Raw genomic sequence first — 16291 nt, forward strand, 5'->3', positions numbered from 1 at the left:
TCTTGAGTTGTTTACTTAAAGCTACCATGTATATGGCTAATGCCACATGTCTAGTGTGGGTAGACATTCCCTTTTGCACTCTATATGGTCTCTCATAAAGCATTTCAAAGGGACTCAACTTTTCTTTGGCTCTAGGTTTAGTCTGAATCTGTAACAATGCCAGTGGAAGAGCTTGGGGTTAGGGTAAATTTGCTTCTTGCCTGAGCTTTACAATTTGCTGCTTAATCAAATGATTTATTTTCTCTACCTGGCTACTCAATTGGGGGTGGTATGGGGTATGAAGCTCCCAATCTATGCCTAGGTGGTTGCTAATCTGCTGCACTATAAAATGTGATCTTCTGTCTGAAGATATTGCAGCTGGAACTCTGAAGTGTGGTGTTATTTCTTGCAATAGTACCTTGGTTACCTCCCAAGCTTTGGCAGTCTTGGTGAGAAAGGCTTCTGGCCACTCTGAAAATGTATCTGTCAATATTAAGAAATAGCAATAACCCCCTTTTCTTGGGATTTTTGTAAAATCAATTTGCTATTGTTGCTTGGGTCTAGGGCCCCTCCCAATTTGGCTAAGTTTTGGTTTGGGGATTGTCATGGTTTGACGCTGGCGCAATGCCAGTGCCCCCATGAAAATATATTCTCCCCAGTGTCTGCTGTGAGATGTGACCAGAAATAGAGCAAAGCAGGCTCCAGCTTAGGAATAAAGGAAAAACTTTTTTAACGTAAAATATGTAAAAAAGAACACACATAGAACTCAGAATGAAAACTTTCCAAAACATTCCTCTTCCTCACCACAATTTCCCCCACAGCACAAAATAAAACCTTAGATTCTCAGTCCATCACCACCCTTCAGATAATCAATTCTCAGTCCCTCAAGAAGAGAGGAGTCTCTCTTGCACTATGGGCTTCCCCAGGAAACACAGTTGAAACCTCTTGTGTTTCCATGTCACACGTGGCACCACCCGGAGAAGATTTGCCTTCCTGACATCTTCCTTCCTTTCATGTACAGTGCTCTCACCACCGTTCATGGACCAAAACTGCTTATAGGGTTCCCTTTAAGGATGCTTTGCCAAGTACCAAAAAATAAGTTTCCCATTTTGGGACAACAGTCCCCCCCATTTTCACCTCCCCTGGGGCCAAGGGTCTTCAGAACAGAGATCTTCTTCCCTGAAGACAGAGGGCACCATCACACCCTCCTCATCTTTCTCTGCTCCCTTCATTCCTGCACTCAGCTGTCACTGCAGCAGGTCATTCTCTTGGCTCAAGTCATTGCCTCCCTCTAAATGCAGTCTCTGTGTTACAGGAAAAACTGGTTCAATCTATGGCTATGCAAGAAAAGTCCAGCCAAAGGCCACTCTATCATCTCCTCCCACTTAGGATTCTTCCCCATCTTCTTCTGACATCCTTTACTTGCTCAGACCTTTACCACACTTGCCCATTTCCTTCTATTTCATGTCTGTCTCTCTTCTCATTCACATCAATGAGGACTAGTGTTTCGTAAAGTGTTCATTGTCCAAGAAAAGGGTTAAAATCTCGGGCTCTGCCTGCCCAGAACTCCCATGGTTGCCGGGCACCTTCCCGCCGCACCCCCCCCCTTCTCCTTCGGGCTGTGCTGCCAGCACAAGATATCAAATTTCAAGGTGGCACAAGCACAGGCACAGGCTCTCTCTCTCTCTCTCCCTGAGGTGGGGGGGGGCTGCCTGATGCCTCTCTGTTCCTCCACCCTTCCATCCTGCAGAGACCTTCACCCCCCCTTCTCTGTCCAAGGCTCTGGCCTACCTCAACCCTGGCCGCATGGCTTCCCTTCCCCCACCCAGCCCCCACCCAGAAGCTGGACAGGGGAGGCCTGACCTCTTTCACAAACTGGAGCCAAGAGAGAGTTCCCCTGCAAGTTCTCTGCTTTTTAACCCCCTGTGTTCTCAGAGGCGTATCCATGTCTTCAGTGGCCACACCAGGTGCCAATATTCAAATCTGAGCACTGATTGGTTTGACCACAACTTCCCGAAAAAGTCACTTTCTTATCAAACCAGGACAGGATACTCTTACGGTTAGTCTTGAGGTAAAAGTCACACTGCCAGGTCACTTGGGTGATGGTGGCATATAAATTCTTGGTAACAATTCTTTTAGCTAAATAGGTGTTTAGGGCATCAATTCTTTAGTGGATTTTCTGATGTTCCTCCCTCACTAATGACCACAACAAATGAGAAAGAATAACTAGCTTCTTATTAATAGTAGATCACCCTTCTTTGTCATATGTCCCTTCTTGATCTTGGATTAACTTTCTGTCTTTCTTATTATATTCCGGCTTACCTTCAAGGGAAATTTGTCTATCTGGAATTAGAGCTCCTTCAATGATAATCTTACTTTTTGCTGCTTCTTTTGTCTTTCTGTCTGTCAGCTCATTTCTTTCTTCTAATTCTGAGCTCACTTTCTGGTGTGCCTTAATGTGTATAATTCTTACTTTTTCAGGCCGCTGAACTTCTTCTAATAGTCAGATTATCTCTTGTGCATGTTTAATGTTTTTCCCTTGTGAGGTTAGCAGTCCTCTCTCTCTCTCTAAATGGCTCTATGTGTATGCACAACCTCAAATGCATATCTTGAGTCTCGACTTTGTGTATGTTTATTTTCTTCCTTTCTGTCATTTCTAAGGCATGAGTCAGGGCAATTATCTTGTTTTTTTGTGCAGAGGTCCCTGTTGGCAAGGGTCTAGATTCTATTACTTCTCTGTAGGTAGTGACCACATACCCAGCATGTAATTTTCTACTGACAACATAGCTGCTTCTATTAGTAAACTAGGTCTCTGCATTGTCTAAAGGAGTGTCCTTTAAATCTGGGCTGCTGGAGTAAGTAGGTTCAATAGTCTCTAGGCGGTTGTGGTGTACTGCTTCTCCCTGGTTTCTGCTGAGAAAAGAAGTTGGATTGATAATATTAGTTACTACTATCTTGATATCATCTTGGTCTACTACAATAGCCTGGTATTTTTAAAACCTCTGTGGTGACAGCTAGTGCTCACTCTTTACTTTTAGCACTGTGGACACTGTATGAGACACTAGCACAGTCATTTTCTGTCCCAGGGTGAATTTGTGTGCTTCTTGGATATTTAGCACAACTGCTGCCACAGCTCTGAGGTAACTTGGCTATCCTTTGGCCATTGTATCTAGTTGCTTGGAAAAGTAGACAACTGCCCTTCCATATGGACTCAAATCCTGGGCTAATATTTTTAAGGCAATCCCCTGTTTCTCATGGGAAAATAGAAAGAATGGTTTACTCACGTTTGGAAGTCCTAAAGCTGGAGCAGACATGAGGGCACTCTTTAGCTGATGAAAGGTTTACGTGGCTTCCTTTGTCCACTGGAGATCTCTATTAGCAATAAGAGCATATAGGGGTTTTATAAGTAGCTCGTAGTTATAAATTCATAGCTGGAACCACCTTGCTATTCTTAGAAAGACTCGGAGTTCTTTTATTGTCTGAGGTTTTGGGGTTTGGCATATCGCTTCCTTGTGATCTTGCTTTAAAGTCTGTTGTCTAGCACTAACTTCATATCTTAGGTAGATTACTTTCTGTTTCACTATTTGTGCCTTTGTCTTGGTTTGGAAATACAGGTGTCTGCTAAGGAAGGCAGGAGCCTCCCCTGAAATGGAAAAAATTGAAACCCTCTCCCTCCTAATTGTTATAAATCTGAGATTAAGGGGCTCTCAGGCAAAAATATGGGAGCAGGAATAGCAGTTATTTATTAGGGAAGAAAATAAAAATATAAAATAAACAATGCAGTAAACTAAAACAACACTGACAGAGTCAGAATACAACCTGACATCCTGTTGGTCAGGGTGTTGGTAGCAGTCCAATTGGAATTTTGGCTACAGTCCTCCTGGAGTGTCAGGTGTGGTTCTGTTGGAGCAGTGATCCTGTAGAAAGGTGTATTCTTTCTCTGAAGATCCAGGGAAAGAGGCAGCTGTTCCTCTGGGAAATCCAGCGGGGAAAGCAGTGCTGGTGTTCCAGAATCTCAAGATTATATCTGGGTAGGAATGCTTGGCTCCTCCCTCTGGGTGGAGTATCTCACAATGGGATGCTATAGTTCTTATCAGTCATGCAGTGACATTCAATAGCCTACTATCAGCAGATGTCTCCCTGGAAGGAGGATTGGTTGTGGAAGAGATAAGGAAAACTGCCCACTTAACAGAAGACAACTGCCATACAGATGGCAAATAGAATACAATTTGCTTGGCAATCCAGGACAGTCTTTTTCTTTGATATTCTGTGTCCTTAGAGTCCTAGGAAGTTTAAAAGGCTTACTGTCTAGGCCACACACGCGTCCTTCATCTGAGTGGCTTTTAAAAGATCATCTGCATACTGCAATAGCCTTCTTTCTTCTGGTGGAGCTTTCTAGGACTCTAGGTCTTTTGCAAGTCGTTCTCTAAACAGAGTGGGAGAATTTTTAAAACTTTGAGATAATACGGTCTATGTGAGCTGAGTTTTGTGCGCACTTTAAGGGCTTACTTATTCGAATGCAAAGATTTTCTGTCTGGTTTCGTGGATGGGGAGGCAAAAGAAGGCATCTTTCAGATCTAAAACGGTAAACTAAGTTAGCTCAGGTGTTAAGCGGGTTAGCAAAATATATGGATTCACTACCACAGGATATCAATCCTCTGTTATCTTGTTGATAGCCCTTAAATCTTGTACTATTCTATATGACTTATTAGGCTTCTGAACAGGTAAAATGGAAGTTTTGAAATCAGACTGGCATTCCTTTAGCAATCTTAATTGCAAAAAGTTCTCAGTTATCAGGCTGATCCCTTCTCTGTCTTCTTTTTTCAGGGGGTACTGCTTGATCTTAAATGGTGGTTTCCTTTCTTTAAGTTTGATTACTACAGGAGGGGCATTTTTGCCCTCCTTGGTACATTGGAGGCCCATACTATAGGAGACACTTGGTTTAATATTTCCTCACTGATTTCTTCTTTGGGTTCAATAGCTGTCAGTATTAAACTTAGCACTTCTATCTACTTTTGATAATTTACTTCTAGAGTAACCTCCCCATCTTTGAATGTGATGGTTGCTTGTAATTGTTCTAATAAGTTTGTCCCTAAAAGCACCTTTGGTGAATTGGGTATGTATCAATACTTGTGGATGCCGTACTCTTTGCCCAGTCTATATTTTAGAGGTCTGTAAAAATATGCTTTTTTAGATTGGCTAGTTGCCCCCTTGCACTACAACATAATCATTCTCTACAGGCACTAAAGCTTTACAGAATTCACAGAATGACGTGGTTGGAAGAGACCTTCAAGATCATCAAGTCCAACCCATGCCCTAACACCTCAACTAAACCATGGCAATGAGTGCCACATCCATTCTTTTCTTAAACACATCCAGGGATGGTGACTCTACCACCTCCCAGGGCAGACCATTCCAATACTTTATCACCCTTTCTGTAACAGACTTCTTCCTAATATCCAACCTATATTTGCCTTGATGCAGCCTGAGACAGTGTCCTCTGGTTCTGTCAGTTGCTGTCTGGTGAAAGAGACCAACCTCCACCTGACTACGACCACCTTTCAGGAAGTTCTAGAGAGTGATAAGGTCACCTCTATCTCCTTTTCTCCAGGCTAAACACCCCCAGCTCCCTCAGTCATTCCTCATAGGGCTTGTGTTCCAAGCCCCTGTCCTGGTTTAGGGCAAATTTGGAGAGAATCCCCAAAAAGGGCTTCTCCAAAAGCAAACACACAGGCCCCTTCCCCAATTGGTTCAGGAAGAATTCCTCAGAGAGAGGTGGAAAGAACCTGTTTATTTGACAAGCACAGCACCCCCCAGCACACACAATGAACAATACCGGATGACACCACTCTTCCACTGCTCTGAGAAAGATGACAAATTCAGAAAAGTCTCTCCTGGGGGTTTGCTGTTGTCAGTCCCTCCGGTGCTGAGGCAGCTGCTGCAGCCACAAGGTGTAACCTCTCTCTCTCGGTGTTCTGAATCCCAGTCCGGAGCAGTCAGCAGGTCCAACGGGGGGGGGGGGGGGGAGAACAGTCCAGAAAGGAATTTGGACTGTTTAGCTAAGGTAACTAATGAGAAGGGGGGAAAGAAGCAAGAGCAAGCAAAGCAGAAGCGAAGCAGAAGCAAGAGCGAGAGCAAAAAGCAGGGCAAAAAGCAGAGAAGCCGCAACATGCACTGGTGCTATCTGTATGTCCCGCCGAGTAGCTGATAGGAGGCCCAAAACAAAACTCTCACTCTGCCAGTCTTAAAGGCACAGAACATAATATCCAGCATAAATTACATACACACGAATGGGGATAACAGTCACCCTAGGACATTCCACCCCTTATCCCCATATCGTCAAACAATTTCATTCTCACCCCACAATCAGGTCTCCCTGAGGTACACATCGTGTTGTTCCATCTCTCTGCATCACCCACCATGTGCATCCTGGTCCCTGAGCAAAACAACCCCACGGATGGGTTTGTCCGTACTTGAGGCAGAATTGATCCACACTGTCCTCCCTAACAAACCTTTGACATGTACCACTGGGACTTTATCTCCATCTATTATATTCAGGGACTCAGACTGGGCAGGACCTGCTCGGTTAGTGGAACCTCGAGTGTTAACTAACCAGGTAGCCTTTGCTAAGTGCTGCTCCCAATTTTTGAAGGATCCCCCACCCAAGGCTTTCAGTTGGGTTTTTAGTAGCCCATTGTACCTCTCTACCTTCCCTGCAGCAGGTGCATGGTAGGGGATATGGTACACCCACTCAATACCATGTTCCCTAGCCCAGGTGTTGATGAGGCTGTTCTTGAAATGAGTCCCATTGTCTGACTCAATCCTCTCAGGGGTACCATGCCTCCAAAGGACCTGCTTTTCAAGGCCTAGGATGGTGTTACGGGCAGTGGCATGAGACACAGGGTAGGTTTCCAACCATCCCGTGGTGGCTTCTACCATGGTCAGCACGTAGCGCTTGCCTTGGCGTGTCTGGGGCAGTGTGATGTAGTCGATCTGCCAGGCCTCCCCATACTTGTACTTGGACCAACCGCCCACCGTACCACAGGGGCTTCACTCGCTTGGCCTGTTTGATGGCAGCACACGTCTCACAGTCATGGATAACCTGAGAAATACTGTCCATGGTTAGATCCACCCCTCGGTCTCGTGCCCACTTATAGGTGGCATCTCTACCCTGGTGACCTGAGGCATCATGGGCCCACCGAGCTAGGAATAACTCTCCCTTGTGTTCCCAATCTAGGTCTATCTTGACACCCCTATCTTTGCAGCTCGGTCTACTTGCTCATTGTGTTGATGCTCCTCATTGGCTCTACTCTTGGGGACATGGGCATCTACATGGCGGACCTTGACAGGTAGCTTCCCTACCCTAGCAGCGATGTCTTTCCACTCATCAGCAGCCCAAATTGGTTTTCCCCTACGCTGCCAATTGGCCTCTCTCCACCTCTCCAGCCATCCCCACAGAGCATTAGCTACCATCCATGAATCAGTGTAAAGGTAGAGCCTGGCCATTTCTCTCTCTCAGCAATGTCCAGGGCCAGCTGAACAGCTTTGAGTTCAGCAAGTTGACTGATCCACCTTCTCCTTCGGTAGCTTGAGCGACCTGTCGTGTGGGGCTCCATACGGCTGCTTTCCACTTCCGGTTCATCCCTACAATGCGACAGGAACCGTCTGTGAAAAGAGCGTAGCGTGTTTCCTCTGGTGGCAGCTGGTTATATGGAGGGGCCTCTTCAGCCCGTGTCACTGTGGTCTGGTTCTTCATCTGTGACACCAAAATTTCACCTTCGGGCCAAGTTGTAATCACCTCCAAAATCCAGGGCGATTCAGTTTACCTATACGGGCGCGCTGAGTGATAAGGGCAATCCACTTGCTCCATGTAGTGTCAGTGGCATGATGAGTGGAAGGAACCTTGCCTTTGAACATCCACCCCAGCACGGCAGTCGGGGTGCCAGGAGGAGTTGTGCTTCTGTGCCAATCACCTCTGAGGCAGCTTGGACTCCTTCATTAGGCAGCCAAGATTTCTTTCTCCGTTGGAGTATAGTTGGCTTCAGAGGCCTCTGTAGCTTCGACTCCAAAATCCTAGTGGCCGACCCCGAGTCTCCCCAGGCAACTTTCTGCCAAAGGCTCCAGGACAAGCCATGGTTCCCGGCTGCAGAGTAGAGCATGTTCTTCACATCTGGTCCTGTCCTGACCGGACCAAGGGCTCCTGCATGAGCAATCTCCTGCTTGATCTGGGCAAAAGCTTGTTGTTGCTCAGGGCCCCAGTGGAAATTGTTCTTCTTGCGGGTGACCAGGTAAAGAGGGCTCACGATCTGACTGTACTCAGGAATGTGCATTCTCCAAAAGCCTATGGCACCTAGGAAAGCTTGTGTTTCCTTCTTATTGGTTGGTGGGGACATAGCTGTGATCTTGTTAATGACATCTGTAGGGATCTGACGCCGTCCATCCTGCCACTTCACTCCTAGGAATTGAATCTCACGAGCTGGTCCCTTTACTTTGCTCTTTTTAATGGCGAAACCAGCTCCCAGGAGGATTTGGATGATTTTCTTCCCTTTCTCAAACACTTCCGCAGCTGTGTTCCCCCACACAATGATGTCATCAATATACTGGAGGTGTTCTGGAGCCTCACCCTTTTCCAGTGCAGTCTGGATCAGTCCATGGCAGATGGTGGGGACTGTGCTTCCACCCCTGGGGCAGTCGGTTCCAGGTGTACTGCACTCCCTCCAGGTGAAAGCAAACTGAGGCTGCATTCTGCTGCCAGAGGAATGGAGAAAAATGCATTGGCAAATGTCAATAGTGGATACCACTTTGCTGCCTTGGACTCTAGCTCGTATGGAGCTCTAATATGTCCGGCACAGCGCGCTCAGCGGCGGAGTCACTCGTTCAATGCACGGTAGTCCACCGTCAATCTCCATTCCCCCTCCGATTTACGCAACAGGGCCAAATGGGGTGTTGAAGGGTTGAGTGGTTCTGCTGACCACCCCTTGGCTCTCTCCAGCTCTCGGATCATCTTATGGATGGGGATCACCAGCATCTAGAGTGGTTCTATACTGCGGCGATGCACTGTGGGAAGTGGCAATTGGCACCTGTTGCTCTTCTCCCTTCAGAAGTCCTACTGCAGATGGGTTTCTTCGCCCATGCCCGCGCAAAGTTGTTCCCATTGCTGGATGCCCCAGCAAAGTGCTACCTCACTACAGCTGCTATCCACATGCCACCTGAGTCCTTTTGGTCCTTGAAATACCCACTCGAAGGTAATCTATGCCCAAAAATACATGGGGCCTCTGGGCAGTCACAATGGGGTGTTTTCTTCCACTCATTTCCCGTCAGGCTCACATCCGCTTCCACCAAGGTGAAATCCTGGGATCCCCTGTCACACCGGCAATAGACACAGACTCCGTCCCCACATGTCTCGATGGGATAATGTGCACTGCGCACCAGTGTCAACCAAAGCTTTGTATTCTTGTGTTCAGATGTGCCAGGCCAACGAATCACACAGTCCAAAAAAACACGGTTTTCCCTAGCCTCTACCTGGCTAGAGGCAGGGCCCCTCTAAGCCTGGTCATCCTTCTTTCCCTGGGCATATGTCTTGGATGTTCCTTCAAGGGGATCAGACATATCATCATCAATCTGGCAGTTCGGCTATGGCAACTGGAGCTGCTTCCCTCTTGGTGGAATCCCTCTCTGGTCCTGCCTTCCTTCAATTCACGTACCCGTCGTGCCAGAGCAGCAGTAGATTTCCCATCCCATCTCCTCATGTTCTCCCACTATCACGCAGGAAGAACCACAGCTCAGCTCGTGGGGTGTACCTTCTCTCCATCTGGGGAACGTCTGTATTGGGCACTAGGACGTCTGATCTGTGATCGCTGAGATTTGGAGAAGGTCTTCCTTAATTCTCCCTGAGCTTCTTGTGATTCTCCTCTATCTTATCCTCTAACTTCTGCAGACGTGTTTCCACTGCTGCGATCCTGGCATGTGTTGGCCATGCACACGTCGGCATATGCTCGGAGCTTCTTCGCCAGATCAGCACGGTCTCATCCCTCTCATCACCGCTTCATTATGGCTAAGGCAGAAGCAGTATTCGTGTGGCCCGAGTCGTACAAGTTTCCGCCACATCACAGACGTGCATGGTACCAAGTCTGGGTTCCTAGGTTGTTACGTCATCTGAGAGATAATCTCTGCCACTGCCATTTCTCTCAAGCGTTTGATCCTTGCTCTATGGTTTTCACTGAGTCTGCTGATATAAAGATCATCTGCACACAGGTATCTTTGTGGCAAACATGTCCAAGACCCGGCCCAGAGGCTGTGAGGATTAACACCCTCTCAACATTCCTTGGTCGATGACAAGGTCATGTGACAGGGATCCCAAATGCCTGGCTTCAGTGCCATCCAGGATGTGTGGCCTCACCTGCAGCATCCCAGAGACGGGACTAACCAACTAATTATGGAGTCATCGGGTCGCCGGGTGTAATCTTCCTTAGGCCAACGGAGGTCCTTCAGGGAAAAGGACTCCATATGGGCTTCTGGTCTGGCACCTGCTGCTTTGACTTCTGATTTTACATCAGAGGCGCTGAGGGGTCCTTCTCCGCATCATCATCATCATCATCCACTTGTCGATTGGTCTTGCCCGTTGCATTTCCCACTTCTAGTGCTGGTAGCTACAGCCATTGGTTTAGTGCTGGTTAGGCTCACTATCTAGCTTGGCTGTTTTGTCGCCCTGCCCCGCTGCCTCTGTCTGCTGGCCAATGTTATCTAGCAATGTGCGATAAGCATATGCCAAGGCCCAGCTCAGGCAATGAATCTTTTCTCTTTAGGGTCATCCTGGTACTTTCTCTTTCAGATATTTCCCCACCTCAACTGGGTTCTGAATTTGATCATGGGGAAAGTCCCAGATTATAGGGTCAGAGAATTCCTTCAGGATTTGGCCCATATCTCCCATTTCCCACACCACTTAGGATTTTCCACACCTGGTGTCTATTCCTGAGTCAGGGATCTCATCAGCCCGGCTAGAAATCTCAGCCCTCATTCTAGAGATGCAGCAGACTATATAGAGCAAGCTTACCAGATTGAGTACTAGAAAGATGGTCTCTTTAAACATTCAGGGAAACTGAACATCTCCAAAAGCGATGCAAACAGATTCAGAGGAGAAGAAGGAAGCAAAGGCTGAAAAGCCTCACCCCCTGCTCTTCCTCTAAACAATCTGGAGCATAACCATAGCCCATGACCCATTCACACCTGGAGCAGAACCCAGCATGTTTACAAACTTCTTGCAAGCTTTACCACCAAGCCCAGCAGGATAGCTACTCTGGTCACTCGCCCCTCTGCTGTAAAAGCTACGTATTAGAGACAATACAAGAGCTATTTCTGGATAAGAAACAAACCAAGGGACCATAGAGGTATTAAGATCTCAAAAAACCTTAGGGACCAGAAATGCATGCAAGCCTTCCCCCCAATAGACATTATGAATTCAAAAAGCATGTTCTATTAACTGCCTTTACACTGAAACAGAATAATGGTAACCAAAATGCACTCAAAACAGGGTCTCTCCACTCTCTCTCGAGCCTCACGTTGGGCGCCAAGATTTGTCCTGGTTTAGGGCAAATTTGGAGAGAATCCCCAAAAAGGGCTTCTCCAAAAGCAAACCCACAGGCCCCTTCCCCAATTGGTTCAGGAAGAATTCCTCAGAGAGAGGTGGAAAGAACCTGTTTATTTGACAAGCACAGCACCCCCCAGCACACACAATGAACAATACCGGATGACACCACTCTTCCACTGCTCTGAGAAAGATGACAAATTCAGAAAGTCTCTCCTGGGGGTTTGTGTTGTCAGTCCCTCCGGTGCTGAGGCAGCTGCTGCAGCCACAAGGTGTAACCTCTCTCTCTCGGTGTTCTGAATCCCAGTCCGGAGCAGTCAGCAGGTCCAACGGGGGGGGGGGGGGGAGAACAGTCCAGAAAGGAATTTGGACTGTTTAGCTAAGGTAACTAATGAGAAGGGGGGAAAGAAGCAAGAGCAAGCAAAGCAGAAGCGAAGCAGAAGCAAGAGCGAGAGCAAAAAGCAGGGCAAAAAGCAGAGAAGCCGCAACATGCACTGGTGCTATCTGTATGTCCCGCCGAGTAGCTGATAGGAGGCCCAAAACAAAACTCTCACTCTGCCAGTCTTAAAGGCACAGAACATAATATCCAGCATAAATTACATACACACGAATGGGGATAACAGTCACCCTAGGACACCCCTCACCAGCCTGTTGCCCTCTTCTGGATGTGCTTGAGTGTCTCAACGTCCTTCCTAAACTGAGGGGCCCAGAACTGGACACAGTACTCAAGGTGCAGCCTCACCAGTGCTGAGTATAGGGGAAGGATGACCTTCATAGTCCAGCTGGCCACACTATTCCTGATACAGGCCAGGATGCCATTGGCCTTCTTGGCTGCCAGAGCACACTGCTGGCACATGTTCAGCTGGCTGTCAACCAGTCCCCCCAGGTCCCTTTCTTCCGGGACACTGTCCAGCCACACTGTCTCCAGCCTATAATGTGGCAAGGGGTTATTGTGGCTAAAATGCAGGACTTGCCACTTGGATTTATTGAACTTCATCCTGTTAGACTCTGCCCATCCATTCAAAAGTTCCAAGTCTCTCTGCAGAGCCCTCCTACCCTCCAACAGATCAACACATGATCCTAGCTTAGTGTCATCCGCAAACTTACTAATGAAAGACTCAATCCCCTCATCCATGTCATCAATAAAAATATTAAACAGAACTGGTCCCAGCACAGACCCCTGAGGGACACAACTGGTAACTGGCCACCAGCTGGATGCAGCACCGTTCAACACCACTCTCTGGGCCTGGACCATTCAGCCAGTTCTGAACCCAGCAAAGAGTGCTCCTGTCCAAGCTGTGAGATGCTAACTTTTCCAGGAGTATGCTGTGGGAGACAGTGTCAAAGGACTTGCTGAAGTCCAAGTATACAACAACAACAGCCTTTTCTGGATCCCACCACTATTCCAGCTTCCTGGTGGGCTAGTTTGCCCACGAGCAGGCAGCACGGTTCGGATAGCTCAGTCCTTTGGGGACAGACTGTCCGAGCACCCAAGCCACTCTTAGCTGCAGGCAACTTTAGCAAGCCTAAAGGATATCAGCTCTTTAGTGATTTATCAGCTCTTTTATGATTTCCATCTCTTTTGTTTGCTAAGGTGCCCAGACTAGCCGGGAAGCAGACACGAGAGAGGAGAAGACTCGCCCTGGAGTTCCACAGCAATGGTTTTATTGGGGGGGGCCTGTGAAGGGTTCAAGCGGCGGCTCTTCTAGCTAGAATGGGCTAAATCAGCCCATTATATAGGGCTAGAAGGGATCAGAAATTGTCCAATAGCAGGGGTTAAGGAGAAAGTGACGCTATGGGGTTACAGAGAGATAAGCAGGTCCAAAAGGCTGAGGGGGGGGGCTGAGAGGGGGGCTTCTGGCTTGTTCACCAAGGGATCTCATCAGCCCGGCTAGAAATCTCAGCCCTCATTCTAGAGATGCAGCAGACTATATAGAGCAAGCTTACCAGATTGAGTACTAGAAAGATGGTCTCTTTAACATTCAGGGGAAACTGAACATTCTCCAAAAGCGATGCAACAGATTCAGAGGAGAAGAAGGAAAGCAAAGGCTGAAAAGCCTCACCCCCTGCTCTTCCTCTAACAATCTGGATGCATAACCATAGCCATGAACCATTCACACCTGGAGCAGACCCCAGCATGTTTACAAACTTCTTGCAAGCTATTACCACCAAGCCCAGCAGGATAGCTACTCTGGTCACTGCCCCTCTGCTGTAAAAGCTACGTATTAGAGACAATACAAGAGCTATTTCTGGATAAGAAACAAACCAAGGGACCATAGAGGTATTAAGATCTCAAAAAACCTTAGGGACCAGAAATGCATGCAAGCCTTCCCCCCAATAGACATTATGAATTCAAAAGCATGTCTATTAACTGCTTTACACTGAAACAGAATAATGGTAACCAAAATGCACTCAAAACAGGGTCTCTCCACTCTCTCTCGAGCCTCACGTTGGGCGCCAAGATTTGTCCTGGTTAGGGCAAATTTGGAGAGAATCCCCAAAAAGGGCTTCTCCAAAGCAAACACACAGGCCCCTTCCCCAATTGGTTCAGGAAGAATTCCTCAGAGAGAGGTGGAAAGAACCTGTTTATTTGACAAGCACAGCACCCCCCAGCACACACAATGAACAATACCGGATGACACCACTCTTCCACTGCTCTGAGAAAGATGACAAATTCAGAAAAGTCTCTCCTGGGGGTTTGCTGTTGTCAGTCCCTCCGGTGCTGAGGCAGCTGCTGCAGCCACAAGGTGTAACCTCTCTCTCTCGGTGTTCTGAATCCCAGTCCGGAGCAGTCAGCAGGTCCAACGGGGGGGGGGGGGGGGAGAACAGTCCAGAAAGGAATTTGGACTGTTTAGCTAAGGTAACTAATGAGAAGGGGGGAAAGAAGCAAGAGCAAGCAAAGCAGAAGCGAAGCAGAAGCAAGAGCGAGAGCAAAAAGCAGGGCAAAAAGCAGAGAAGCCGCAACATGCACTGGTGCTATCTGTATGTCCCGCCGAGTAGCTGATAGGAGGCCCAAAACAAAACTCTCACTCTGCCAGTCTTAAAGGCACAGAACATAATATCCAGCATAAATTACATACACACGAATGGGGATAACAGTCACCCTAGGACACCCCTCACCAGCCTTGTTGCCCTCTTCTGGATGTGCTTGAGTGTCTCAACGTCCTTCCTAAACTGAGGGGCCCAGAACTGGACACAGTACTCAAGGTGCAGCCTCACCAGTGCTGAGTATAGGGGAAGGATGACCTTCATAGTCCAGCTGGCCACACTATTCCTGATACAGGCCAGGATGCCATTGGCCTTCTTGGCTGCCAGAGCACACTGCTGGCACATGTTCAGCTGGCTGTCAACCAGTCCCCCCAGGTCCCTTTCTTCCGGGACACTGTCCAGCCACACTGTCTCCAGCCTATAATGTTGCAAGGGGTTATTGTGGCTAAAATGCAGGACTTGCCACTTGGATTTATTGAACTTCATCCTGTTAGACTCTGCCCATCCATTCAAAAGTTCCAAGTCTCTCTGCAGAGCCCTCCTACCCTCCAACAGATCAACACATGATCCTAGCTTAGTGTCATCCGCAAACTTACTAATGAAAGACTCAATCCCCTCATCCATGTCATCAATAAAAATATTAAACAGAACTGGTCCCAGCACAGACCCCTGAGGGACACCACTGGTAACTGGCCACCAGCTGGATGCAGCACCGTTCAACACCACTCTCTGGGCCTGACCATTCAGCCAGTTCTGAACCCAGCAAAGAGTGCTCCTGTCCAAGCTGTGAGATGCTAACTTTTCCAGGAGTATGCTGTGGGAGACAGTGTCAAAGGACTTGCTGAAGTCCAAGTATACAACAACAACAGCCTTTTCTGGATCCACCACTATTCCAGCTTCCTGGTGGGCTAGTTTGCCCACGAGCAGGCAGCACGGTTCGGATAGCTCAGTCCTTTGGGGACAGACTGTCCGAGCACCCAAGCCACTCTTAGCTGCAGGCAACTTTAGCAAGCCTAAAGGATATCAGCTCTTTAGTGATTTATCAGCTCTTTTATGATTTCCATCTCTTTTGTTTGCTAAGGTGCCCAGACTAGCCGGGAAGCAGACACGAGAGAGGAGAAGACTCGCCCTGGAGTTCCACAGCAATGGTTTTATTGGGGGGGGCCTGTGAAGGGTTCAAGCGGCGGCTCTTCTAGCTAGAATGGGCTAAATCAGCCCATTATATAGGGCTAGAAGGGATCAGAAATTGTCCAATAGCAGGGGTTAAGGAGAAGTGACCTATGGGGTTACAGAGAGATAAGCAGGGGTCCAAAAGGCTGAAGAGAGGGGCTTCTGGCTTTTTCACCATGACTTGGCATTTCCTCTCTCTAGGCTTCAGCCCTCCATGGGGGCCTATCAGAGCCTGTGCCTGCTACAACTCCACTTTCTGTTTTTAGAAAAAAGAAGTTCCCTATAATTCTTTTGAAACAGTGAACAAGGCATGAGAACATAGCTAATACAATAACAACTACAAGGAGAATCCACAACATTCCCTTAACCAAAGATGCAACCCATCCTGTTAATCCCCACTGAACGAAAAGCTCATCGACCCAGTCTGGGGTTTTTTCTACTTTCAAGTCCTTCACGAGTTCTTTCAATTTCTGGATGTTTGCATGGATGGATTCCGAGCATGAAGAGAGATTGAAGCAGCACATCCCTTCAAAGTCTTCACAGCCATGTCCGTGGGAGCGCAGCAGGAAG

General features: G+C 47.7%; 1 long non-coding RNA gene across 1 annotated transcript; it reads right to left on the reverse strand.

Annotated features, from left to right (window-relative positions):
• Positions 1-5751: 5751 nt before the first annotated feature.
• LOC127060999 (uncharacterized) lies at positions 5752-14669 on the reverse strand. Its single transcript, XR_007780367.1, has 2 exons — positions 14196-14669; positions 5752-5954 (listed from the first exon to the last, which is right to left on the reverse strand). It is a non-coding gene; the product is annotated as an uncharacterized LOC127060999 (long non-coding RNA).
• Positions 14670-16291: the final 1622 nt, after the last annotated feature.

Source organism: Serinus canaria, chromosome W (genome assembly GCF_022539315.1).
Source record: "Serinus canaria isolate serCan28SL12 chromosome W, serCan2020, whole genome shotgun sequence".
Lineage (NCBI taxonomy): Eukaryota > Metazoa > Chordata > Aves > Passeriformes > Fringillidae > Serinus > Serinus canaria.